This window comes from Ursus americanus, chromosome 32 (assembly GCF_024610735.1).
Source record: "Ursus americanus isolate L20-20 chromosome 32, mUrsAme1.1.p, whole genome shotgun sequence".
NCBI classification, from domain to species: Eukaryota; Metazoa; Chordata; class Mammalia; order Carnivora; family Ursidae; genus Ursus; species Ursus americanus.
The window spans coordinates 11,259,656-11,286,221 of NC_142158.1; the positions used below are offsets into that span (position 1 = coordinate 11,259,656).

General features: G+C 44.2%; 1 long non-coding RNA gene across 1 annotated transcript; it reads right to left on the bottom strand.

The window, feature by feature from the left end:
* Positions 1-26,566, bottom strand: LOC123801576 (uncharacterized). Its single transcript, XR_006782262.2, has 3 exons — positions 26,295-26,566; positions 15,518-15,759; positions 1-5,528 (listed from the first exon to the last, which is right to left on the bottom strand). It is a non-coding gene; the product is annotated as an uncharacterized LOC123801576 (long non-coding RNA).

The window sequence follows — 26,566 nt, forward strand, 5'->3', positions numbered from 1 at the left end:
CTCTTTCGTGCTCCCTCTTCACAGAAGACAGAGGCAGCCTCTTGACCTGTTTCACAAGATTCCTTAGTATTTGCCTGACTGCCTGCAGTTCATCTTGGCCGGTGTGGGTAGATGGTCAGGTATGCTGGCAGGACTCTGTCTTTTATACATTGAAGTTGCCAGTTTTGTGTTTGTTACTTCATTCTTGGACTGAACGATAATTCTGCCCTCCTAAAAGACATACGATGGACTACGGGATCAGACTCAATTCCTTGATCCCTGGATCCAGACAAACTTGGTCCCAAGCTTAAATCACGGTCCTGCTATGATGGTATTGGGCATCCAGGATTGCACACACGGATAAAATGGTCCATGAACCCTGAATGCAAGATGGAGCAGTCAATACCTAACACTTACCAGAGGTTCATTTCCTCAACAAGTATTTACTTTAGATACAAAGACCCTTTGATACAAAGTACATAAGGTGACAAATGGATCCCCTCAATCACTGTCACCATCATCCCCAAACACACATATGCCCACAATTGTTCATGACCCACTCAGCACCTCTTCTCTTGAAGACAGAAAATCCCCTCAGGTAGGTTTCATCAAAATGCACATTCCCCTGAAAGTACTTCCAGAATGAGTAAGAAGAGGTTCCTGAGAAGCAGGAGAACATGGGCGAAAAACTGTGGCTCTCACAAGTCAGATGAAGAAATGGTTTGGGGTGGGCCAAAAATGAAAAGAATCCTGGGAGGGTGTGATGTTAAAAGTTACAAGGGATCAAGTTAACTTAGCAAAGACGGGAAGAATGGAGGAAGTTGACCAGCCAATGCCTCGTGGAGAGTTCAGGAAGATGCTCTGAGTGAGGAGAAGGGAATGGAAAGTGCCAGCAAGCACCAGATAAAGAAAACAACAACTAACTCAGGAAGCAGAAATTAGCCAGTGAGGAAAATTCCTTCCCACTCTTTCCCAACCACCCCAGTCCTAAAAGTAATTAACCCAATTCTTTCTTCAGAGCTGGCTTCAATTTACACAGATTAGAAAAACATCTCCTCCCCCGGCCTCGCCAAGGAGCCCATCATTTCATTTTTATTTTTCCCCAGCTTTTTAAAAAAAATCTGAACAATCCTAAAAGTTAGAAGAATGGTTCAGAAAATACTCATACTAGCCACCTACGCTCAACAGCGGTTGCTGTTCTATCACACCCTCGGGCTCCTGAAGAACCCTTTGAATGTGGGGCTCGGGCATGGTGACAGTTCATCCCTAAATGCTTCTGGGTTTGTCTCCTAAAAATAAAGGTGTTCTTCCGAAGAGCCACAATGGGAGCATCACATCTAAGAAAACTCACAGTCATTGCCTCTTATCGTCTAATACCCAGTCTATATTCAAATTTCTCCAGTTGTTCCCAAAATGCCTCTTAGAAGAGCCGTTCCTTTCCTCTTCTTCATCATCAAATTTTTCTTTGTTCTGGGTATTGTTTTGAGCCAGGATCTGATCAGGGTAAACATACCACATTTGTTGGTTAGGTCCCTTTAGACTCTTTTAATCTTTAATCTAGAACAGGTCCCTCACTTTTTATTCACAATATTGGGGTTTTGTTGCTTTGCTTTTGTTTTTCTTTCCATTTTGTTTTTGTTTTTGTTTTCCAAAAGTCCCAGACAGTTTGGTAACATTTCCCATATTCCGGTCTGCCTGATTGTTTCACCATACTACTGTTTAACTTTTACGTGGTCTAGCCCCTAAATTTCCTGTCAGTTGAAGGATAGGTGTAGAAGCTTGATTAGATTCGGGTCAAACACTTCCGGCAAGGACATTTCGTGATGTTGTGTAGTTCATGGTGCATCCTTCCAGGAGGGTGCCTCACCCTGAGGCCTCCATCAGATTTGGTCCCTTGAGTAAGGTGGTGACCATCAGATCTCTCTGTTGTAAAAGGCACCTTTCCTCCATGCAATTAGTAGGTGACTCTGCAGTGATCTGTTGGTACATGTGAATATCTTGTCTCCCAACAACCCTCCACCCAATGGTTAAGCATCTATTGATAATCCTTGATGATAACAATTATCACCTTAACGGCCCATCAATTATTTTTTTTGAAGATTTTATTTATTTGAGAGAGTGCAAGCAAATGAGAGAGAGCAAAAGAGGCAGAGAGAGAACGAGAGGGGCGGAGAGAGAGGGAGAAGCAGGCTTTCCGCTGAGCAGGGAGCCCGACATGGGGTTCAATCCCAGGACCCTGGGATCATGACCTGGGCTGAAGGCAGAGCCACCCACACGCCCCAATAGCTCATCAATTATTAAGTGCCTAAAGGATGAGTGGGAAGAAGAGAAAGGAGTGTCAAGGGAAGAAACAGAGAACAAGGCAAATGTAGTAAACGTATCCAAAATCTTTGCCAAGGCCCTCTTCAACTTACATTGAACTATTTTCAGGGTCCTGAGTCCTTTAAGGAAATGCTGGCCTGAGGCAATGAGCAAAGAAAGGCATGACGAAGATTCTGTCACTTTAGGAAGACGTGACTGCGTTTTAGTGTCTAGGCATCTACATTTTGTTCTGAACTTCATTCCTAGCTGTAGCCCCAAAAGAGCCAAGAAGTCAGGGGGAGGTATGCCGCCATGCCTCAAGCCAGGTATTTGGACTCTGGGTTTCCTATGCGACCAGGAGGCGGTAGTACCAGATCAGGCGATCTGGAGGTCTCCCTACAGGGCTGGTTTACCAAACGCACTCAACAATAGCCATTTATCCAGAACTTTCAGTTCCAAATCTTTACTTCTTTCCAAATAGTACTCGCCACACTGTCCAAAAACAGGTTTCTTTGAAAGAAACAAGTGGTCACTTTGTTGACCTGTTGAATACATGCATTGTCTTAGGTAAATTGCTCTCTTTCAGAGTTTAGGAAATTAAGTCTGTCCCGCTGAAGAGTTTACTGAATGCCCACAACAAGGAATATTTCACATCTACTCATATCTTTAAATCACTTCGAGTGATCTCGAAGCACACGTCTTTTCTAAGACATCCAATAATGAAAACGTTGCTCCCTTTGTGGGGCACTCTGATTCTGGTTATGACAAGCAAGAACCTAACCCCCCAAATGGAACTTAAAGTTTACTTCAATAAACAGAAGGACCAAGCATAGACCCTCTGGCAAAGAGTGTAAAATCTAATAAGAGGGATAAGTCTGACAGAAATTCTGTAGCCCACATGAGATGCAGTCAGAAAAGGGTGAAGGGCTGTGAGGAAGACAGCGTGCAGATCACGTCTCCGACTGGAGGAATCAGAGAAGGTGTCTCCCAGGGGGCTCCCCCAGGAATGGAAAATTATTCCCCGCAGTAGGAACAGACTCCTGGGATGACGGCCAGTGCTGACTCACTAGGTAATTACGAAGGTCTAAACGTGTGCCACTCTAGACAAGTTATGGTTTCATGACTCCCTGGAGAGGACTATAATTATTTCAAGGAGAAATTTTTTTTTTAGACCTTACAGTTGGAAAAAAATGTATTTTAAAAGGACAAAAATGCAGATTCACTTTAGTTTGATTTTAATGTATGCATGATTTTTGAGAAGAGCGAGAGAAAGGAATTAATTATATTTTCAAGCGAACAGCAACAGGGTGCTCAGCTCCTAATGGGTCGGGAATTTGGAATCACTGCCCCAGACAGCAGATGCTGGGGAAATGATGAATAGACAAATTCTTCAGATGCTTTTTTTATAAAGGACTGTAGTGTCTCTTGTCAGTAATTTCACCCCACCCCTGCCTTCTAGCCTCCCGGGTCCCTAACCATCTTTTGTGTCATGTCTGTGTGCTACCCATTACCAGCAAAAGAACTTCACATAAACCTTCCATTTCCCTCCTGCAGAAGTGACTGCAGGTTTGCCAGAGACTAACTTTACTGGGGCTCAGAAAAACCCAATGAAGCAAAACATTCCAACTACTCAAAAAGGAGCGGATGAGAAACTTGTAATATAAGAAATTTACTGCCGATTATACAATCTCCTTCTCCGTATCAGCAGTGGGGCATTTTAGGCACTGGAAGCAAATTCGGACTTTAAAAATAAAACACAGGGAGAAAAATGTTAGCCCCATGAATCTGAAGTGTGGTACAATTGTGTGATTTTTTCTTTCCGGCACTAAACTAATAATATTGTTTCTGATACTGAGGGAAGACAGCATCATTCTCTTGTTTAAAAGTTTAGATCTAGAAAAACTTCCTTTACGTTAGGGGTGGGAAATTCTGCTTGAAGGCTCTATTCCTGTCCCTGTAGTTTTCTTTTACTCTTCTCCTTCATCATTAAAAAAAAAACAAAAAAAACCCCACAACAACAAAAAAAAACCACCCAAACCCGTGTCATGTCTTGTTCCATAGGACGTGTGACTAATAAACAGGACAGCGTTGTCCTATTCTAGCTGCCGACACAAAGCGGCTGATAGAAAAAGTGCCCCTTCATTCTGGCGAACCACAACTGGACTAATGGATTTCCTGCCAGCGCTCCCTGAAACACTCTTGTCATGAAGAAGGTCATTTCCCTTCTTCTTTGCCCCTGAACCCAACAGGGGCTATCTGAAGAGCAGTCACATTAGTATCTGGGACCACCAAACACAGGAGCATTGAATGAATGAAGTTATTGCCCATTAAAGATATAGTAAAAACAATTAGGAAGAGAATGGCCCAAGACAGAGGCCAGACCGAAGGCAATCACCAAGGCGGTGAGGTTGGCCTTCATCTGATGGCTTTCTGTGAGTTCCACCCCTAGCCCCGTCCTTGTCATTAGGAGAAGCATGGGCAGGTGTGAGGTTGTGTAGGTTGGTCTCGCAAGATATTCTGACAAAAGAGAGGGCAAGTGAGACCAGATACCATGTAACCACTACAAGAGTTATAAATATTAGCGTAAATGTTGTAAATGCTCAAAGTCTAATTATTAGAGGAGAGACATTGCAAGTCTTTCAAAGGAAGATTTAAAGAAATACAAAAACTCACATACGACCTAGTGCCTTTTTAAAATTGAGTTGTTGAATATTTACTGCTTGATCTAAATCCTTTTTTTTTTATTTTACTTCTGTTTCTGTCTCTAACTTTTCTGCTTTCTTTGAAGGTTAAGAAAAAAAGACTATCTGCATTTTCCTTTATTTATACCTTTTTCATAAAGAAACCTCTGAGCTGTTTACAGCTGATCAGCAAGAACTTCCAGGAGGAGGCAACATCACAAAGTTGGACAGAGCCAAGACCCCAGCTCAGACCACCAGGATTCAAAGCTGGCGCTGACTTTGACAAGTGGTTTAACCTCACTCTACCTCAGTTTCTTCATCTGTAAAATGGAGACAACTGAAACACCTATCTCACGTGGTTGCCGAGTAGATTAAATGAAACAATCCAGGTCAAGCGTTTGGCACTGTGCCTGAGAGCAGACCCACAGTGTGTCATTACTGTTGCTGTTACCATCATCACCACGTGCCTCCCCAGCAATCCTAGCTAATCTCGGAGCACGGAGATCTTTCTCTGCTTCTCCTGGAGAGCTCTGTTGGAAAGGAATTTCCTCTTCCAGGGAGCTTTGGCTGCAAAACAAATACCGAATAATAAATAATTAAATAATTAAAAAAAGAATGTAGACATTTACACCATGGGCAACCACAAAGCAAGACCGGCTTCTTCTAACGGATGCGTGTTTCCCCTGGCAGCTAGCTTTTTAAGAGTCTTTCCCACCATTTTAACCAAACAGAAGAATGGAAAAGTAAAGGTATCACATGGTTTCCTTAGCATCCAAATTTAACTCAGTTGAAGGAAGGGAAAGAAGGAAAGGACCAAGGGATTGGATGGCTAGTTAGAAAGCAGGGAACATTCATATATTAAAAATAAGTCCACTGGGCCAATTCTTACTGCAATTTGCTTGTTCCACGTACTAGATTTTTTCTTTGTTCCGTTGTTTTTTTTTTTTCTTAGGTAAAGTGTTTCAGGTTATAATGGCAGGCTTGATATGCTTTTTTCACCACAGATGAAGCAAGTCGCCTTCAAGATCTGATTCTTTTTTAAAGATTATTTATTTATTTATTTTGAGAGAGAGAGAGAGAGCAGGGGGAGGGGCGGGGGGGAGAGGAAATCCTCAAGCAGACTCCCTGCTGAGCATGGATGGAGCCTGACTCGGGGCTCGATCCCATGACCGTGACATCATGACCTGAGCCAAAAGCAAGAGTTGGATGCTCAATTGACTGAGCGCCCAGGCGCCCCTGATTCTTTATCCATATAAGTTTACCAAATAACTAGTCAGCATTAAACAAAAGAATGAGGTTAATACAAATCCCCCCCAAAATAAACTCTCCTATTAAGTAGCAAAATCAAATACTTTCAGCTCTTGGTAGATAACCAAGCTAATTGCGAACCCTCATTTCTTCACCAATCATAAAGCCCTGTCTCAGGGTTCCCAAAAGTTCCCTTAGATTTGCTAACTTTCTAGATAGGGCTCACCTGAACTTCAGGTGACCCACCTCTCATGTTTACACCCTCGCAAAGCTCTAGGGTATCCAGTGGTTGAGTTCCCTACCTATGCAACAAAACTGTGGCTGGTCTGGGTGTGGACCAGTTCAAATCACAACCACCAAATCACAGCAGAAATGAGCAGAAATGCCAGCCACAGAACCTCCAATGGTCTATTCTTCTGTGGAATTAGTTTTACTTATTTTGCGATTCTAAGCATTAAATCCTGCCACTAATCCCTTACTGTGCAATTCCTACCACCCACCAAGAGGTAATAGAAAGTTGAATCAGATACTCCTTCCTCAGGTTCCCAAGAGCTAATAATTTAAAATACAGATTATTCACAAAGGCTTAGTTTCACTCCAAACAGAAACATGGGGGGTCAGTTTGGCTGTTGCTTTTAATCTGTTTGATATTGACTCAGTGTCCTTCTCTGGCCATCTACTCATCACCATCATGGGAAGGAAGTTCTTCTTACATATCCTGGCTTTCCTAAGCAAGACAAAGTTAAGACAACACTTTAACCAAAAGAGAATGCTAAACAAGTTACAGTAAAAGAGAGATTGAGAAATCAATATATTAGCACTCCGTGGCTGAGAATTTACCAAATCCATCCCCCACGAAGATAGAGATGACAGTGTCAGTCTGACCGGCAGTGCTGTTCTTAGAAAAACAAAGCAAACGGCTCAAATCCATTTCCTAGAACCAATGGCTGGAAGATTTTACCAGTTTCCACAGTAAGAAATATGTTTACACCTTGTGCACAGGCACACGAACTGAAACAAAGGTTTCCCGAGTCCGCACCTCCCCCGACCGCAGGCGGTGCTCAGTGGGGTTTGCCAACTCTGCTTGATTTCATTTTTGAAATGCTGGTTGCGACTTAGTAACTGATTTCACTCTACTCCTGGGTTGCAGTTCACAGTTGGAAAACTCATGCCCTGGAAAATCACCTCCTGTGCTACACAGGTCAAGCAAAGTGCTCAGGAGGCAAAGACCAATGTTTCAGTTCCTATTTCAGTCCCCGGTTGAACACTGCTTCTCAATCACCAGAGTGAGAGAAAAAAAATTATTCTGGCATTTGGTAAAATGGCAAGGAAGACTTTACTGAAGCCTGTTGAGTAGAGCAGAGAAATGGTACCCAACCCTGAGTGCAAGAGGACGAGGAGGGATTTATAGGCAAGGAACAGAGTGAGGGGCATCAGTGGACGGAAAATCGCCATGAGGAGCACCAAAAGGAGGGAATTCTTCTAACCTGACCTAACAGGATTCTTGCTAAGAACTGGCTAAGGAAGCTGAGGCCAGGATAGGGGCCAAGGTCTGAGTTCAGAAGAGGGCTCAGAGGAGCCTGACTTTCAGTGGTCAACAGAAAGATGGGCATCATTTGTTTTTTATTACTACGGGAAAAGAAACCCTCAAAGCAGACACGGAGGTGACCTCCCAGCAGGCGGAACTACCTAATAGCTCAAAGCATGACCCACGGGACTTCTAACCAAACCTCTGACATCCAGAGGCTTTGCTAAAATGACAGGAAAAGAATTAAGAGATCAGAAGAGGGGACTTCAGAACATGAAAGATTTTAGCAGTTTTTTAGAAGACGGAAAGCAAAGAGGAAAATGAAAATGATTTAGCAATTAGCTGCAAGCGAGGGCACAGGAGCGCGGGAGATGGCCAGTCCTCCTCAGATCCCGCAGCACTGTCAGCCTTTGAGGCACAGGGCACCCAGAAAGACAGGTGTGAGTCTCAGGCCTGGACAAGGGAGCAGATGGAAACCCTGAACGTGGGCTGCTGGGGCCTTCTTTGTTATTAATTGGCCGTACATGTGTGGGTTCATTTCTGGGCTCTCTATTCTGTTCCACTGATCTATGTGTCTGTTTTTATGCCAATACCATCTTGTTTTGATTACTACAGCTTTGTAAAATAGTTTGAAATCAGGGAGTGTGATGCTTCCAGCTTTGCTCTTCTTTCTCAAGATTGCTTTTGCTATTTGGGGTCTTTTGTGGCTCCATACAAATTTTAGAATGTTTTTTCTATTTCTGTGAAGAAATGCCATTGGAATTATGCCTGGGATTGCCTCAAATCTGCACAATGCTTTGGGTAGTAGGGACATTTTTACCATTAATGCTTCCAATCCATGACCATGGAATATCTTTCCATTTTTTGTATCATCTTCAATTTCTTTCATCAGTGTCTTATACTTTTCAGGGTACAGGCCTTTCCCTTCTTTGGTTAAATTTATTTCTAGGTATTTTATTCTTTTTAATGCATTTGTAAATGGGATTTCTTTCTTAATTTTTTATGATAGTTCATTATTAGTGTATAAAATGCAAAAGATTTTTGTATACTGATTTTGTACCCTGCAACTTCACCAAATTTGTTTACTAGTTCTAATACTTTTTGGTGGTGGCTTTAGGGTTTCTATATATAAATTCATGTTGTCTGCAAATAAGGATGGTTTTGCTTTTTACCTCCCTATTTGGATGCTTTTTATTTCTCTTTCCTGCCTAATTGCTCTGAGTAGGACTTCCAATACTGTGTTGACTAAAAGTGGTGAGAATGGGCACCCCTGTCTTGTTGCTGATCTTAGAAGAAAAGCTTTTCACCATTGAGTTTGATGTTAGCTATAGGCTTGTCATTAAGGGACTTTACTATCCTGAGGTATGTTCTGTTTACACCCACTTTGTTGAGAGTTATCATCAATGGATGTTAAATTTTGTCATATGCTTTTTTGCATCTATTAAGACAATCATATGATTTTTTCCTTTCTTTTGTTAATGTGGTATATCATGCTGATTGGTTTGTAGGTATTAAACCATCCTTGCATCCCTGGAATAAATCCCACTTGATCATGATATATGATGTTTTCAGTGTATTGTTGAATTCGTTTTGCTAATATTTTGTTGAAGATTTTTGTATATTTGTTCACCAGGGATAATGGCTTGTAATTTTCTTTTCTTATGGTGTCCTTGTCTGGTTTTGGTATCAGGGTAATGCTAACCTCATAAAACGAGTTCAGAAACATTCCCTCCTCTTCAGTTTTTTGGAAGAGCTTGAGAAAGGTACATTTTAAATCTTTTTTGAATGTTTGATATAATTCACCAGTAAAGCCATCTGGTCCTGGACTTTTGTTTGCTGGGAGATTTTTGATTACTGATTTAATCTCTCTACTAGTAATCAGTCTATTTAGATTTTCTATTTCTTCATGATTCAGTCCTGGAAGATGGTATGTTCCTAGGAATTTATTCCTTTCTTCTAGGTTGTCCAATTTGTTGGTGTACAATTGTTCATCATAGCCTCTTTTGATTCTTTGTATTTCTTTGATATCAGTTGTAACTTCTCTTCTTTCATTCTGGTTTTACTTATCTGAGCCTCTCTTCTTAGTGAGTCCAGCTAAAGGTTTGTCGATTTTGTTTATCTTTTCAAAGAGCCCGCTCCTGGGGTGCCTGGGTAGCTCAGTCAGTTAAACATCTGACTCTTGATTTCAGCTCAGGTCATGATTTTGGGGTTGCAAGATCAAGCCCTGTGTTGGGCTCCACACTGGGCATACAGTCAGCTTGGGATTCTCTCTCTCCCTTTTCCTCTGTCCCCCTTCCCCCCCCAAAACACAAAAGAGCCTGCTCTTAGTTTATTGGTCTTTTCTATTGCCTTTTTATTCTCTATTTCATTTACTTCCACTCTGATATTTATTATTTCCTGCCAACTTTAGGCTTCAACTGCTCTTCTTTTTCTGGTTCCTTTTGGCATAAAGATATTGTTTATTTGAGATTTTTCTTATTTCTTGAGGTAGGCCTGTCTCACTATAGACTTCCCTCTTAGAACTGCTTTTGCTACATCCCATAGATTTTGGTATATTGTATTTCCATTTGTCTCAGGGTATTTTTTTCCTCCTTCGATTTCTTCATTAATCTATTGGTTGTTCCGTAGTATGCTGTTTAATCTCTATATATTTGTGATTTTTTTTCAGTTGTCTTCTTATAATTGATTTCTAGTTTCATATCATTGTGATTAGAAAAGATACTTGATATGATTGTAATCTTCTTAAATTTATTGAGACTTATTATGCGGCCTTAGTATAAGATCTATCCTTTTGTGGTTTAATATATAATCTGTTCCACGTGCGTTATGAAAAGAACATGTGTTCTGCTGGTTTAGATAGATGTTCTCTCTATACGTATATCCATGAAGTCCATCTGGTCTAATGTGTCATTTAACACCAATATTTCCTAGTAAATTTTCTCTATCCATCAATGTGAGTGGATTATTAAAGTCCCCTACTATTATTGTATTGTTATCAGTTTCCCCCTTTAGGTGTTCCTATGTTGGGTGCAAAAATATTTACAAATGCTATATCTTCTTGTTGGATTGCCCCCTTCTTTTTTTTTATTAGTCTTTGTTTCAAAGTCTATTTTGTCTGATACAAAAGCTTCTCCAGCTTTTTTTGGTTTCCATTTGCATGAAACATCTTTCTCTACCACTTCACTTTCAGACTGCATGTGTCCTTAACATCTGAAGTGAGTGCCTTGCAGGCAGCATATACATTCCCTGAAAGTATCTCCATAACCTCTAGGTGTATGGCAAATCTGAAGCCTACTCCTCAGGCTGAAGCTCCAGGACAAGTACCTAGAACTTTCCGCATGAAGACTAGAAGTGTGTCTCATTCTGCTGTGTGGTGCTCTAGGTGTGGTAGCCTGCCCAGAACTCTCTTTTTGATTGTTTCAGACCCATGGGGCCCAGAAATGCAATCCCCATAGCCACCATGGCCAGGCACTCAGAGGGCAACCCCTGTGTGGGCTGCACATGCTCATTAGCTTTGACAGTGCTGAGGGAGTAGTGCAGAGTCAGGATGCTTTCCTGGCCGCTTGGGCAGTGCTGTGGGAGTGACACAGGAGGGGCCATTCACCCAGAGGCTTTGGTGGGTCCAAAGAAACAGTGCAGGGGGTGTGCATATCCATCAGCACTAGCAGATTAAAAGGAGAGTACAAAAATGGCACCCATCAGTGCCAACACTAGCAAGGTAGAAGGGAGAATGCAAAAATGGTACCTGTCAGCACCTCTGTCCTCAGAGAGAGTCCCAACAGCTTCCTGTCCCTCTAAATGCTCTAAGAGCAAATCTCCTTCACACATGCTCTAGGCATTTTTCAAACTGTTGTTTTTGTGCTGTGTCCCAGGACAAGTGAGTTTGTGCATAAGCCCTTTATGAATGGAATCCCTGTTCTCTGTGAGTCTCCTGGACATAAGCTTCATTGGTTTTCAAAGCCAGATGTTTTGGGACCTTGTCTCTCCACTGCAGATCTCAAAGGTTGAGGTGCCTGACATGGAGCATAAACCCTTAACTCATGAAGGAGAAGCTCCTTACATGTGAGACCCATTCCAGTCATGAGCTGTGGTACCAGGAGTAGGGGTTTTGCGGGACCACATCTCTACCTCTCCCACCTGTGGTCATTTTATCTTTTGTTGTGGAAGAGCCTTTCAGCTGGTTTTCAGGTCTCTTTTGGAGGGAATTTCTCCCTATGTACCTACAGATTTGTTGTGCCCATGGGAGGAAATGGATCCAGGATCTTCCTGTGACACCATCTTCAACCTAAGGGAAAATAATTTGAACCTAAAATCTTATACTTGTCTAACTACAGATCAAGTAACAAGTAGAACAAATACATTTTTAGACATGTAAGTACACAAGAAAATTTACCTTCCACGTATTCTTTCTTATGAAGCTACTAAAGGATATGTTCCAGCAAAACAAGGGAGTAAGTCAAGAAATAGGAGAGTACACGCTCCAGGAAACAGGAAACCCAACATAGTGGGGCCAAAGGGAAGTACCGGATGATGTTAAAGAAAGTCCCAGCATGTTGGCCAGCTAACAGACCGCTCCAGGGAAGGGTCTCTATGAAAAGATTGTGAAAAATAAAATCACAGATTCAGAATTTTAAATAGAGATCTTACGTTTATAAGAACTACACTGTAGAAGATTATATTAATCTGCCAGAAGCTGGGGCTTGTTGTACGCCAATTCTTGAACAAATAAAATCTCCTGACTTTCATTTATGGACAAGTACATCTGAAAATTGCTCTGTGCTTAGGTAGGCCTTGAGATGATCGGGCAGCAGAGATGAAACCCAGTGGTTCTCAGCAGGTGAGGAGAGGACAGATCATATAATTAGAAGTTAGCAAACTTAAAATGCACTATTTGAAAGAGGTGATGATAAGACACATCTGAAAGAAGTCTCAGTTAACTTGTTTAATAAAATATTTGCTATCTGTAAGTGGTAACAATATTTGCCAGGGAGAGTAGAACCTTTAAGATCAATGAAACAGTTCTGAATTGCTTTCATCACTTTGTTAGTGGGTTAGTAATGAACTTAATTTCAGAATGTCTGGATCAAGTTCTGTGTATTATAGAAGCTGATTTACTCAACACACCCTTCCCCCCAAGAAAAACATAAAACACTGATAATGTTTGAGCCTTTGTAAAACAACACTTAAGGGCATTTAGCAGGCCCAATGAAGCATGTGGAAAAAATTAAAGGCAGATACACAGAAAGCTAAGGCATTTTTTAAAATTAGACGCTTAAGTGCAGTAAAAACAAAAATTTGTTCAGTAAAGAAATGTAATCCTAATTTATAACTCATTACTTGACTATATAGTCAACAATATTTATGTAGTTTAAAAATGTAAATATTTGTACTAATGAAGTAAACAATATATTGTGTGGGGGTGGGGTAGGGGTAAATGGTCTCGACCTGTAACACAGAAACTATTTTCAAAGTGTGGACAGGGCTTAGGAAAACAAAGATAGGGAAGTACCCTGAGCTAACAATAGCAGGGGGTCATTGACATTTCTAGGCCTGAACGTTCAAGGGCAAGGGGAGGGGCAATTATCAGAACCTCAGAGAGCAGCTGGATAGATAGGGCTATCTGCCAGAAGAGGAGGAGGGGGTCTTATGCAGGAGAATAAATATCTCATCCCCTTCCTAGCCCTCCAATCCAATCTCCTGTTGATGCCTCCACTAACCAGACACAGCCCAAAGCCAGAGGATTAGGGAGCCTGTGCCCTTCATCCACAAAGGTCAGCCTCCCTGGGGATCAACTGGGTAAAAGAATACATCTGGAAGAGATAGACAGTGTCCAGCAGAGAGCTAAAACTTCATGACCAGAAAACAATAATGTCTAAAATTAACACATCAAAAAATAGTACCATTAGCCTGTTATTTAAAACTGAACTCAACATTCGAAAGTGGTTGCCTCTGGAAAGTAGGAAGAGTTTAGAGAAAGTCTGCAAGAAAACATTGTTTTTCATGATAAAGCTTGGAACTATTAGAGTTTTTAAATATTTGTTGATATTACTTGATTAGAAATAAAAATTAACAAAATGTCGTAAAATGTTGGAAAAGCAAAAAGAGAGAGAGAGGGATGGGGGGAGAGAGAGAAAAGGAAAGAAAGTAGGCATATGGGGGAAGAAAAATGTACCAGTTGTGGGACCCTAGGTAATCCTATCACCTCAGTTTTCTCAGGGGCAAAGCAAAAATAATAGTCCCTATCTCAGCAAGTGGAGAGATTTGAATGACATGATGTATATAAAACATCTGACACAGGATGAGCCCTTAGTTAACGAGAAAGGGACACAGAGCTATGAAGAGAGGGAGCAAGAATCTTAAAGTCGCTAAGAGGCAATGTCTTGATAATTAAGTTTTTAAGTACAGCTTCTTGCAGTTCTTACAGCTTCTCTTGAAACCTCAGCATCTGACAGAGTCTGGCTCATGTCAAATGCTCAGTAAAAATGTGTTGATTGAAAGAATAGAAGTGTTCCATCACAACACTGCCAGCGTACTTTCTGCCTCTCTCCTTGATTTGATGTAATAGGTCAAATTCAAGGGCCTTGTGATGTGATTCTCAAAGTTTCACCTTGTCCTTGACCTTGCAGTCACTCTCATTTCTCTGCTCTTTCCAGTCTACCTTCCCTGCAGCCCCCACCTACCTCCCTGAGGCCCGCAGCCTACCCCCTTGCAGCCCCTACCTACCCTCTATGGTCCCCAGTCTTACCTCCTTGCAGCCCCCAGCTTATCCCCCATACAGCCCCCACCTATCTCCCTGCAGGTTCCCAGCCTAACCCCCTCAGCCTCTACCTACCTCCCTATACTCCCCAGTCTACCTCCCACAGCCCCCACCCATCTGTGGGCCCCCAACCTAGCCCCAGCAGCCCCCACCTACCTACAGCCCCTACCTACCCTCCTATAGTCCCAAGTCTACCTCCCTGCCGCCCCTACCTACCCCCCAGCCCCCACCTCCACTCCTGCAGCCCCTACCTACCCCCTGCACCTAGGCTCCTATGCCATCTTAATCCTATTTTTATGTGAAGCTTCTCAAACCCACACTCTAGCCCTGAAGCTTCTTACTCAGCCTGAATACCAAGTTCTCTGCACTTTCCACTTCAGAGTCTCTTCTGTGAAGACTGTGAAGCAAGTGGAACTAGCCCTTGAGTGCAGGAAGGTCCATTAGAATGGCATTGCTGGTGCGGCCCTACCAAAGGCTTCCCAGCAGAAAACTGAGGCCCAGCCGTACCTTCTAACACAGTGACAGCAGGATTGAGGCACCACTGGTGACATGGAGAGAGGCTCTTGTAGCCATGTCAGTGTCAGGCAGTCCTGGCTTCACCTGCTCATACTTGGGGAAATGTCCCAGGGAAAGGTTCTGATTTCACCTTCCTGCTGTTCTCTGGCTCCTTCTCAAGATGCAATGCTCTGCTTGGAGAAAACAAAATCCTGCGAAATTAGTATCTGTTAATATTTGTTTTGGGGCGCCTGTGTGGCTCAGTCGGTTAAGTGTCTGGCTCTTGATTTCAGCTCAGGTCATGGTCTCTGGGTCATGAGATCGAGCCCCAGCTCAGGCTCAGCGAGGAGTCTGCTTAAGAATCTCTCTCTCTCTCTCTCTCTCTCTCTCTGCCCCACCCCTCTACTTGCTCTCTCCTTCTCTCTGAAACAAACAAATCTTTAAAAAAAAATTTGTTCAGCACGTGGGACACATGTTTTGATCACCTTTCAGTGAGCGGCCCATTTTCATTGCTAACAGAGCCCTTACCATGGTAGCAACTGCTCCTTGTCAATGGCCATCTCCTCTTGGCAGTCCTGGGTCCAGGAAGGCACAGGTGTGCAGGGCCTACCTCCAAGAAAGATCTCTTTCCCTGAAGAGAGAAGGGATCTTCTCTTTCCCTTCGCCAAGGCCCACCTTCCTTCCTGCCTGGGCCTCCAAGGTGTGTGAGGCAATCGGTCCTCCAGCTGGCACAGCCATCTCTGATTAGAAGGCGAGTTGCTGCTGACCCACTGAAGATGGCAGAGGAGCAAGACAAAAAGGGTCAGACCCTCAGACGTCACTGAGTCACAGAACTGTCCCTGGGCCCACCCCAATGGTCGAAGCTATCACTCGATTTTCTGTAGCTTGCAGCCCAAACAGTCCTAAATGATGAAATATGTATGCCATTAACAATGATATGAGAGTCAGTTTTGTCTTTCATATCGTCTGAGTGGGCATGGGTGTCCTTTTGTTCAAAACTCAACTTTCCACTGGTACTTGGGATATTCTTGCAATGACAACTATGATGTCTGTGAGTGCGATCAAAAAACTTTTACCACCAGGGAAGAACTGACACAGTCGTACCTCACATTCACAGCCCAGATACTGCAAATTTTGATGGACCACAGGGACGACGCAACTTACCTTACCCCTAGGACCAATGGACCTGATGTTACACTAAGTTGTATGACTGTAAGTCACTCACATCTCTTGTGACACTGGGATAAGGCTTCTAGAGAGGCTTTCTCAGCTATCTGGAAAAAGAGGGACAGGTGTCCTATCTGCCACAATGCCAACAGACACTGCAGAGGTGGGACCCACTGATGGGTCTCTTTTGGGGAAAAGCAGAAACCCTCCCAGATGCCACCTTGGCCTGTGTTTGTAGAGAGATACTGCCTGGTTTCCATCTTTGTAAGGTAGCATGAGTGGTGCCTGAGAGGCTCTGGAAGATTTGCAGCATGCTTTGGAACTGATTTTCTCCATGATAGGTGGGTAATAGACCACACCTATGTCTTCCAGAGGAGGAGACCATGTGAAACAACACAGCCTAAGGATAATGGAGACAAGTTCTCAAATGTCAGTGGGCAAACAAGTGGCCTGGAGAGTGTGTTTAAAATGCTGGTTCTGACCCCCACACACAACTTTTCTCCCCCACAATGAAAAAAATAATGTTGATCACGGTAAAAATTTAAGTTTGCTGAAAAGAAAGAGAAAGACAATTAAAATCAACTGAAATCCTCCTACTCTGAGAAAATTCACCCTTATAATGTTGATGTCTGTCCCTTGGTCTGCCTTTCTATGCATTTATATGCACACACAAGTGTTAGTTTACAAAAAATTGGCAAAAATGGTTATTATCCTAGATGCCTTTTTATTTTTTTTAGTATTTTTATTTTTTTTGTGCACGCACAATGTGCACATGAGAGAGAAAGAGAGAGAGAGAGAGAGAGAAAACGAGCTGGGGGAGAGCAGAGAGAGAAGTAAGCTCCCCTTTGAACAAGGAACCCAATGCGGGATCCAATCCCAGGACCCTGGGATTATAACCTGAGCCCAAGGCGGACTCTTAACTGACTGAGTCACCCAGGTGTCCCTAAATGCCTTTTTAAAAAATTGTTTCCGTATTCATATTGCCTTTCCTTCCCCAGAAAAATCAATGTTAACACTCTGGTATACGTCCTTCCAGATTTTCCACTTATTGATAGAATCATACATGAAAACACTGGAACATATATGGGATTCCTTTTGTCACTATTTTTTTTTAAAGACTTTATTTATTTATTCAACAGAGATAGAGACAGCCAGCGAGAGAGGGAACAGAAGCAGGGGGAGTGGGAGAGGAAAAAGCAGGCTCATATAGAGGAGCCTGATGCGGGGCTCAATCCCAGAACGCCGGGATCCCGCCCTGAGCCAAAGGCAGATGCTTAACCGCTGTGCCACCCAGGCGCCCCTGTCACTATTTTTATATAAAAATGTGACTATGGGGCACCTGGGCGGCCTAGTCGGTTTAGCAGTGGACTCGTGGTTTCAGCTCAGATAGTGATCTCAGGGTCATGAGATCAAGCCCCATGTCAGGCTCCATGCTCAGTGATAAGTCTGCTTCTCTCCCTCTCTGTTTCCCCCTGCCCTTCCCCCCACTCACATGCTGTCTCTCTCTCAAATAAATAAATCTCTAAAAAATAAATAAATAAATAAATAAATAAATAAATAAATAAATAAATAAATGTGACCATGTTATATACACATCTCTTCTGGCTTATTTAACTTAATCTTTCACATCAATTAGCATAGCATTAACTCACCCCTTTCAATAACTGTATAATATTTCACAGCACAAGGCACCACCATTTATTTATTCATTGCTCCATGATAAAGCATTCTACCGTGCACAAAAATAAACTCAAAATAAATTAAAGACCTAAATGTAAGACCTGAAACCATAAAAATCCTAGAAGAGAACATAGGCAGTAATTTCTCTGACATCAGCCATAGCAACACCTTTCTAGATATGTCTCCCAAGGAAAAAGAAACAAAAGCAAAAATAAACTATTAGGACTACATCAAATAAAATCTTCTACACAGCTAAAGAAACAATCAACAAAACTCAAAGACAGCCTATGGAGCCGGAGAAGATATTTGCAAATGACATATCTGATAAAGGATTAGTATCCAAAATATATAAAGAACTTATACAAACTGACACACCAAAAACAAATAATCCAAGTTAAAAATGGGCAGAAGACAGGAACAAACATTTCTCCGAAAAACACATCCAGGTGGCCAACAGACACATGAAAAGATGCTCAACATCACTGATCATCAGGGAAATGGGAATCAAAACCACAATGAGATATCACCTCACACCTGTCAGAATGGCTAAATCAACAACACAAGAAACAAGTGTTGGTGAGGATGTGGAACAAAAGGAACCCTCTTACACTGTTGGTGGGAATGCAAATTGGTGTAGCCACTGCAGAAAACAGTATGGAAGTTCCTCAAAAAGTTAAAAGTAGAACTACCCTATGATCCAGTAATCGCACTACTGGGTATTTACTCAAAGAATACAAAAACACGAAATTGAAGGGATACCTGCACCCCTGTGTTTATAGCAACATTTCCTACAATAGCCAAATTGTGGAAGCAGCCTCAGTGTCCACTAACAGATGAATGGATAAAGAAGGTGTGGTATATACATATAAAAAGAACAAAATCTTGCCATTTGCAACGCCGTGGATGGAACTAGAGAGTACTAGGCTAAACGAAATAAGTCAGTCAGAGAAAGACAAATACCATATGATTTTACTCATATATAGAATTTTATGAAACAAAACAAAGGGGAAAAAAGAGAGAGAGAGAGAAGCCAAGAAATAGACTCTTAATGATAGAGAACACACTGATGGTGATCAGAGGGGCGGTGCAGGGGGATGGGTGAAATAGGTGATGGGAATTAAGGAGTGCACTTGTTCTGATGAGCACTGGGTGATGTATGGAAATGTTGAGTCACTGTGGTGTCTGTGTGGCTCAGTAGATTAAATGTCCAACTCTTAGCTTCTGCTCAGGTCATGAGCTGGAGTTCTGGGATCCAGCCCTGCATCTGGCTTCGTGTTCAGCACGGAGTCTGCTTGAAGTTTTTGCCCCTTCCCTGCCCTCCTTCTCCCTCCTCGTCCGTTCCTCCCCTCACTTACATCCCGCTCCCCCTCTTAAATGAATGAATGAATGAATAAATAAATAAATAAATAAATAAATAAATAAATAAATAAATAGAATTTTTGAATCACCATATTGTACACCTGAAACTGGTGTAACACTGTATATTAACTATACTGGAATTAAAATTAAAAACTTAATTAAAAAATAAAATAAAAACTAAAAAAATTAAATTGAATTGAAAAATTTTAAAAATGCTGATTCCAGACCTCCACTCAAGAGTTTTGATCCAGGAAGTCTGGGACTGGGCCCAAGAATCTCCTTTCAAAATAAACCCACATGGTATTCGGTAGAAGGTCATTAGACCCTTTGGAAAATAGTTACAAATCATTGAAATCCACAGATTACCCAAAAAATCCATTTTTGGCAATGATCTTCACCTCATCCCCTTTCTCCTTCCTTCATGTTCTAATTTCATCCATCAACTTTCTCCTTCCTGCCTGCCCTCTCTCACACCACTGCACCACTTCCATCTCCAAAGGCGACCTAGCAACGAGAGTTATGTTAGCATACCAGAATGCATGCCTCCTAAATCTCGATGAAGTATACATGCTCTTCCTCAGATAAGCTCACGGTATCTACTGAGCATTTTGCAGGGGCAAAGAAACCAGTGGTGTCCCAATCCTTTCTGTTCTACCAGCCCCTCTTCTGTTCCTTTTGCCTCCATTCACCTTCACCATTTCACTCCCAACCTCAGAAGCATCCTACACCCCCTTAGGCTTCTTATCAGGTGTCCAACCCAAACCCAAGCCCCATGCTGTCTTTCTCCCTCTCCCTTCTCATCCACGTCCACATGCTCTCCTCTGTGGCCAATCGGCTCCCACAGTTCCAGATATCCCCTTGCTGTGGCTGACTCCTGAGTCTCTCTCCTGGCCCAAAGCCTGGCCCCACTGGCACCTCCAATCCCACATGCCAAAACTCAACTCACCCCTCACCTGTGTTCCTGTTCTCTGTTTCTGACACACCTACTTTCCCTGATTCAAGACCTTGCAGTGACCTTTGACATTCCCTCTTGGCCCCATATTCAATCTCTCACCGATTTTTCCTCACTTCTCCTTTCCTGTTTCTCTCTCTATGTCCTTTTTATTTACAACACAAGCTTTGTTTTTGTCTTGACTTCAAACCAAGGTTCTTTGGTTTCCAGAAAGAAATGACTGGTAAACCCAGGGGGATTATTAAAAGGCACAAGGGCATCTCAAGGACACAGAAATGGAAATGCAGCCGGGCCTCATGGGAAACAAGGTTTCTCCCCCTGGGAGAATAAGTTTGCTGCTGCTTCCAGCTCCTTTCCCCGTGCTTGGCCCATCTGGTTCTTCTGCCTGGATTCCTTTCTGTAGATTTGTCTCACTGTCCTTCTTTTCTCTACCTAGATTGTTTAGGTCCCCAAATGATTGTCCCAATCCTGCATGTGCTATCTAGACTGTAGTCTCTGTCATTTAGTTCAAATTCTGGAGAGATCAGTTTGACGGACCACTGGCCAGCCAGGAGATCGAATCAGACTTGCCACGAAGCCAGCTTTGATTCCAGCATCTGGATTAGTCCCGGTGGAATTATGGGTGTTCACATAGATCTCTGGGTGTGTTCTTTCAGCAGCATCTACTGAGGAGGACCATTCCTAAACAAAGGGCTGTTTGAAATGTACCCCACAAAATTCTACCACAGTGGTCCCTGGAAGCTGGGTTACAAACTAGTGGCATGTCGGGAACCAAGTTTTCATCTTTCTGTTATGAAATGAGAAAAATAGTAATTGTGTGTGTGTGTGTGTGTGTGTGTGTGTGTGTGTGTGTGTGCATGTTGGGAGGAAGGACCAGATAAGGTTTCAGGTTATATAAAGTTTCAGATGTCCTTTTTGGGATATCGTAAGACACTGTGTCCTTTACACAGAGGTAATGTCCTTTCTGCTTATGGAGGCTGACATGTCTTCGCACTTGTGAAATGGTAGTGGCTTAGATGGTTGTTTGTGCCTTTATTTAGCAAAGTAAAATGTTGAGATGCCTATGTCAGTCCCTTAAATTTGGAGGGAAATTTGCCTGGTCCATGAAATCTGAATGTTTTGGAAACATACTACACCTTGACTATTTGAAGAGCTTCTCACATGGGCTCTCTGTTTTCGGGATCTCTTTCCCACCTACCTTGAACAGCACTGTCAAGTTATTCTCTCTAAAATGTTTTTGAATCTATTTCCTTGTTGAAGTCTCAAGGACTTTGCAATGATTATGCAATAATATAGAAAGTCCTTGACCTCTAGAAACTAGCTCCAACCTCACGTTCCCTCTCCGACTGCCCCCATCCACACCTGCCATGTGTCCCAGACAAGGCTCCTTCTTATCTTTCCTCCCCTGTCTCTTTCTACCACCCTGCTCCCTTTCCAGCCTACCTCCATGAAGTCCTCCGATGCTCTCAGTTAAACTGAATCTTTCCTGACTCTGCATCCCTTTATTAAAATATTTCTACATTCTTAGGGCACTTATTACTGTCTGTATCATCATGTGATATTTGTGGAAACATACATCTGGCCATGTTTCTTTTTTTTAATGCTGCTCCTCTCCTTTGGGGCTGGCCATGCCTCATAAATGGACCTATTGGGTTTTGAGCATCTCTCTTTTCTTTGCTCAACCTTGGTAGACTGGCTAATGACCACCTAAGTGGCTCAAAATCAGACCAAAGATTGGGACATATGGAAACATCCAGATGGACCATCTACTGCTGAACTTCCTCTTAAGTAAAAACAAACATTTTTATGAGAGAAGTCACTTTGTATTCCTTGCTGCTAGAGACATCTTAGCTAACAAAACTCAAGAAGCTGTCTTACCCTGTTCTTTCATACCCAGAAATCAGGGTATCACGGAAGGCGTTTCAGGATGTCCGCGGGGAGAGATTAGGGAGAAGAACATCAGTGGGCCTCACGGTTGTGTGTCGAGCCCTGCAGGGCTGCATCAGACACCCTTAAACTCTGTATGTGCCTTACCTTCCTTGCGCCTCACAGCCTTCCCAGGAGACAGGTGGTCTTACTGAGCCTTGTACAAGCAAGAAACCTAAAGTGCTGAGAAGTTCAATCAATTGCCCACGTTACACAGCCAGCAAGTGGAACAGCTGAATTTTCTCCCAGGCCAACAGGCTCCAGGGTCCACCTGCTTTATCACTAGTAACAGAAGGTCCCTCCAGATGCTATCATTTGGGGACCAATCTGGCCTGAAAGGGTCCACAATCTTCTCTTTTAGGAGGGGGGCAGGTGGCGAAGACTAGCCTGAAACACAAAGGTGTCTGGTCCATACCTCAAACCCTCTTCCCAGTGTCCAGGCCACACCCGTCTGTGAAGCCCGGCTTTCTTCCTGCTCGGGCCCCAGCCCCACCAGGCTCACAGCCTCCCCACCTCTCCTCCTTTGGGACCCCAGGCTTCCTGCTTTCCTTCTCGCTGCCGTACACGGGTCTGGAGCCTCCTCCTCCCTCAAGCCTGCTCTTGTAGACGCTTGCCTCACATTGATGGATTCCACCCCTGGACATCCTCTACAGATGACACAGGGAGAAGAAAGATAAAATAACTGACGAGAGTTAGAAAAAAAAAGTGCAAAGCCCCATATCCCTCCTCAATAAACAGCCACTAACGTCCTCGTAACTGTGCCTGATTTTAAAGGATGTGTTCATTTCCAAACATTTAAGGCTCACAAAGATTCTAGTTAAGAGGTATTGAACACATCTTCATTTATTAGGAAAATAAAATCTCACGGACATAATAGCAATAGATTTTGAGGGTTCCACCCTGACTATGGCCAAGGTAACAGAATGTGTACTTTCCTACCTGACAAAATAGAGCTGTAGGACCGACGTTCCAGGATGACCCCTCTCTGCCTCCATGATGATAAACATTGACTAGAGTTCTGTTGTGCTGGGTGCTGTGCTGAGTCTCCAGGGAAACAAGCTGATGGGATGTTTGGTCAGATGCTGGGAGATTTCTCATGCGGAATCCTCCTCCCCACACAAGCTCACACAGACCTTCAGGAACAATTGTCACTATTGACTGGAGGCACCAAGAAGTGGGGTGACCCTTAGTGGCAGCAACACACCAGGACTCGGGGCTCCCGCCACTTGGCTGTTTCGGACATCCTTCTCGTCTGTGTCTGTGGGTAAACCGTCGTCCTGCACACCAAGCACAAAGAACGCCTCCTCCATTCTCCAAGACACAGCCACTTCTTGTGGTATCTGATAGCCGCCTGGTTCATGGTACAATTGTTCGTTTGCGACTTTACAGGAAGAGAATTTGCTTTAATCTTCCTTGGAATCATTGCCTCTCTCTACCCTCTCCCTCAAAACTCAACACTGCAGTTGGCTGAAGAAGATGCTGGAAGTTGGGTGGACCCATGGGGGATGGAGGGATGATAAGGTGTTCACCATGGGGAAAAATGTGCGTCCACTCAAGTCCGGGGCTTTGCCCACAGACGTCCTGTGTTCTCATCCTCACCTCTCTCCCTGCGCATTTTGGCTGTACAGGGACAGAGAGATGGAAGGAGTCTCACCGATGATACGACAACATCCTTCCTTGGGCATTTTCTGCTGTGTAAAGCTTTTCAAAAACTGGCTTCTTGGCCTTTATGTGACCAGGAAATTTTGCAAGAACCAACTGTAGTTCTAAGAAAAGATTTTGCTAAGCGAAGTGAAAGCCCTCCCATGGCTGCCGACAGACTGTGGGCAACTTCCCCTGTGCCACCTCAGGAGAGGAGGAGGACCCCCAGCTGCACGCCTGGACGCTGACCTGCCGAACGTCTTGCCGCACGCAGGGGAGATGTGGGTGTGAAGAAGGTCCTGGCCAGGAGCTCCAAGGCTTGGGGACAGAGAACTGCCAGGGAGCTATCTCCTCAGCTGCTGTTTCCCTGCTCAGAAGCCCATCCTGGTTTCTTCACCCCAGACATTCAGCTCCGCCTTAAAGGAAAATTCTGTGCCAAATACCACCTCCTCCAGAAAGTCTTCCATGGGTCCTTCCAGCCAAAATCAACCACACTTTCCATCACATTCCCTAGGACCCTTTGTCTATAGCCCTATTATACTCCGTATATTGTTACATTTGCCGGCATGTTAGGTCCTCCTGTTGGAGAGCAAACCTTCAGGTCCATTGACTGTATCGTAATCATTTCATTCCTTCCATGTACCTTCTTCTTCTCCAATCTCTCTCTGTGCCCCTCTCTTTACCTCTTCATCTCTCTGTCTCTCTGTCTCCCTGTCGCTGTCTCTCCCACTCTCCCTCTCCCTCTCTCTTTCTCTCTCTCACACACACACAACACAGAGCAATGCTTGTCCCCAGGACTTTTTGAAAGAGCCTTTTGAGCAGTGCAGAGAATCTCCTCTCCACTTCCACAGGGAAGTGTGACTAATTCCCTCCAGTGCTTAAATGGGAGAAGCGAGTTTCCAATTCTATCTGAAATACAAATACTGAGCTTAAGCCACACCAGTTCTGATCCCTTTTATGGCACAGGAAAATATTCCTCCTCTTTGGGACAGCTGCATTTTCCAAGTCACCTTTGAAAATAGCACACACGTTTTAAAAAATCAGTATTTGTATTTTTTTTTTTTGGTAACTCAATTTATGACCATATTATTTGCTCACAATAATGATTTGGGGACTCAGCACCATAATATTAAAAACCAGAGATGCCTTAGATAGCTATCATCCATGCTTGACAGTTTACAAGTGTGGAAACCAAGGCCAAGAGGGATAATATGACCTGCCCAAGGTCACTCAGCCTGCTGGTAGCAGGGCCAGACCTTGGGCCGGGTCCATGACCCCACAGAGTGCTCTGCTCTCTGATTGGGAGTTCACTGGACAATGGTATTTGTTTGGGTTTCCATTTTATTAAGAGCAGAATTGAACATGTCAAATTTGAGGGCACAGTCAGGCTTCAAGACTCAACCGATGAAATAGAGAAAAGAGACTGGAAGGGAGGCACCACTTCCTTGCTACGCCGGAGAGCCGGGCCCTGGGGCTTGGCCGGCAGCCGGGGCCTGCTGCAGCCTGCTCGGGCGGCCTGTCCCCCACCCCGGGCCTGCAGCGCCCGCTGCCAGCAGTCCCGGCCTGCGGTTTGGACAGCTGGGCTGTGCTCAGTTACATGTGGGAGTTCCCTGATCTCTGGGGCGACAAAAGGGAAAGAGGCGATGTGATGCCCCTCGCCTCGTTCTGCAGGACAGACCTGCTCCTGCCTGTCCCAGCGCCTGTGGCCAGGGGCAGTGAAAAAAAGGAGGAGGAGGAGGGGGGGGGAGGAGGAGGAGGAGGAGGAGGAGGAGGAGGAGGGGAAGGAAGGGGAGGGGGAGGAGGAGGAGGAGGAGGAGAAGGAGAAGGAGAAGGAGAAGAAGAAGAAGAAGAAGAAGAAGAAGAAGAAGAAGAAGAAGAAGAAGAAGATAAACGGGACAACGGGACAAAGGCGCTAGTATGTGGTTGCAGTCCCGGGCAGCGCAGAGACGATGTGCTGGGGAGGGGACGCCTACAGCTCAAGCTCCGGGAAGAAAAGAGAAAAGGGCCACAGAAGGAACTAGAAAGAAGTGCCACCACGAATCAGGGAACCACAGGGCTAAGGAGGCTGGATCTGGGTGTGCATGAAGGACTAAGCAGGTCGTTACAACACCCTGGCTTCCTTCCTCTCCTTTCGGCCTGAAAAGGCGCCTGCCTCAGTTTATCCATCTGGAAGCTGTGCAGCCTAGGGTTGGAAAGGCTGAGAGAACGGAGGGACTGGACCCGCCGGAGTAGGCAGCCGCGCAGGCGCAGACAGAGGTGCCAGCCCCAAAGCCCATGCCTCGGTTTCAAAGCCCTTCTGGCCACGTCACCTTGCAGCCCCGCCCACTCGTAGCTGGCCAGCTCGGCTAGTCTCCACGGCGAACTGACTCAGGGCGGCCTAATCCTCCACCTCCCACCTGCCGTGCTTCTCCCAAGACACACCTGGGAGGGCGATGACCTCACTACCTCGCTTCCCGCAAATCACTGCCTTCTGCAACCACGTCTGTGCTCAGACCAGCCCCCGGCACGGCGCCCCTCGGCCGTGCGTGTGCGTGTGCGTGTGCGTGTGCGCGTGCGTTCAGGGGAAATGCAGTAACTCACCACCTCTCGCTTTCTTCCCCACCAGGAGTCATCGTTTCATCCGCGTGGGTGCTGGGCCCCTTAGGCTGCCACCGGTCCCTCAGAACATGCCACCCTGACGATTCCTGGAATCCATGCAAAAACCACGCCGGGAGGCTGCTGGGGTTCCTCGGGGTCACCTGGAGCTGGTGACGGAGCGGTCGTCATTGCCTGGGTGCTCCAGATGCCCTTTTAATACTTAGCTATGACCTTGTTCTTTGTTGGGGGAAAAACAAGAAGTCCAAAGATATCTT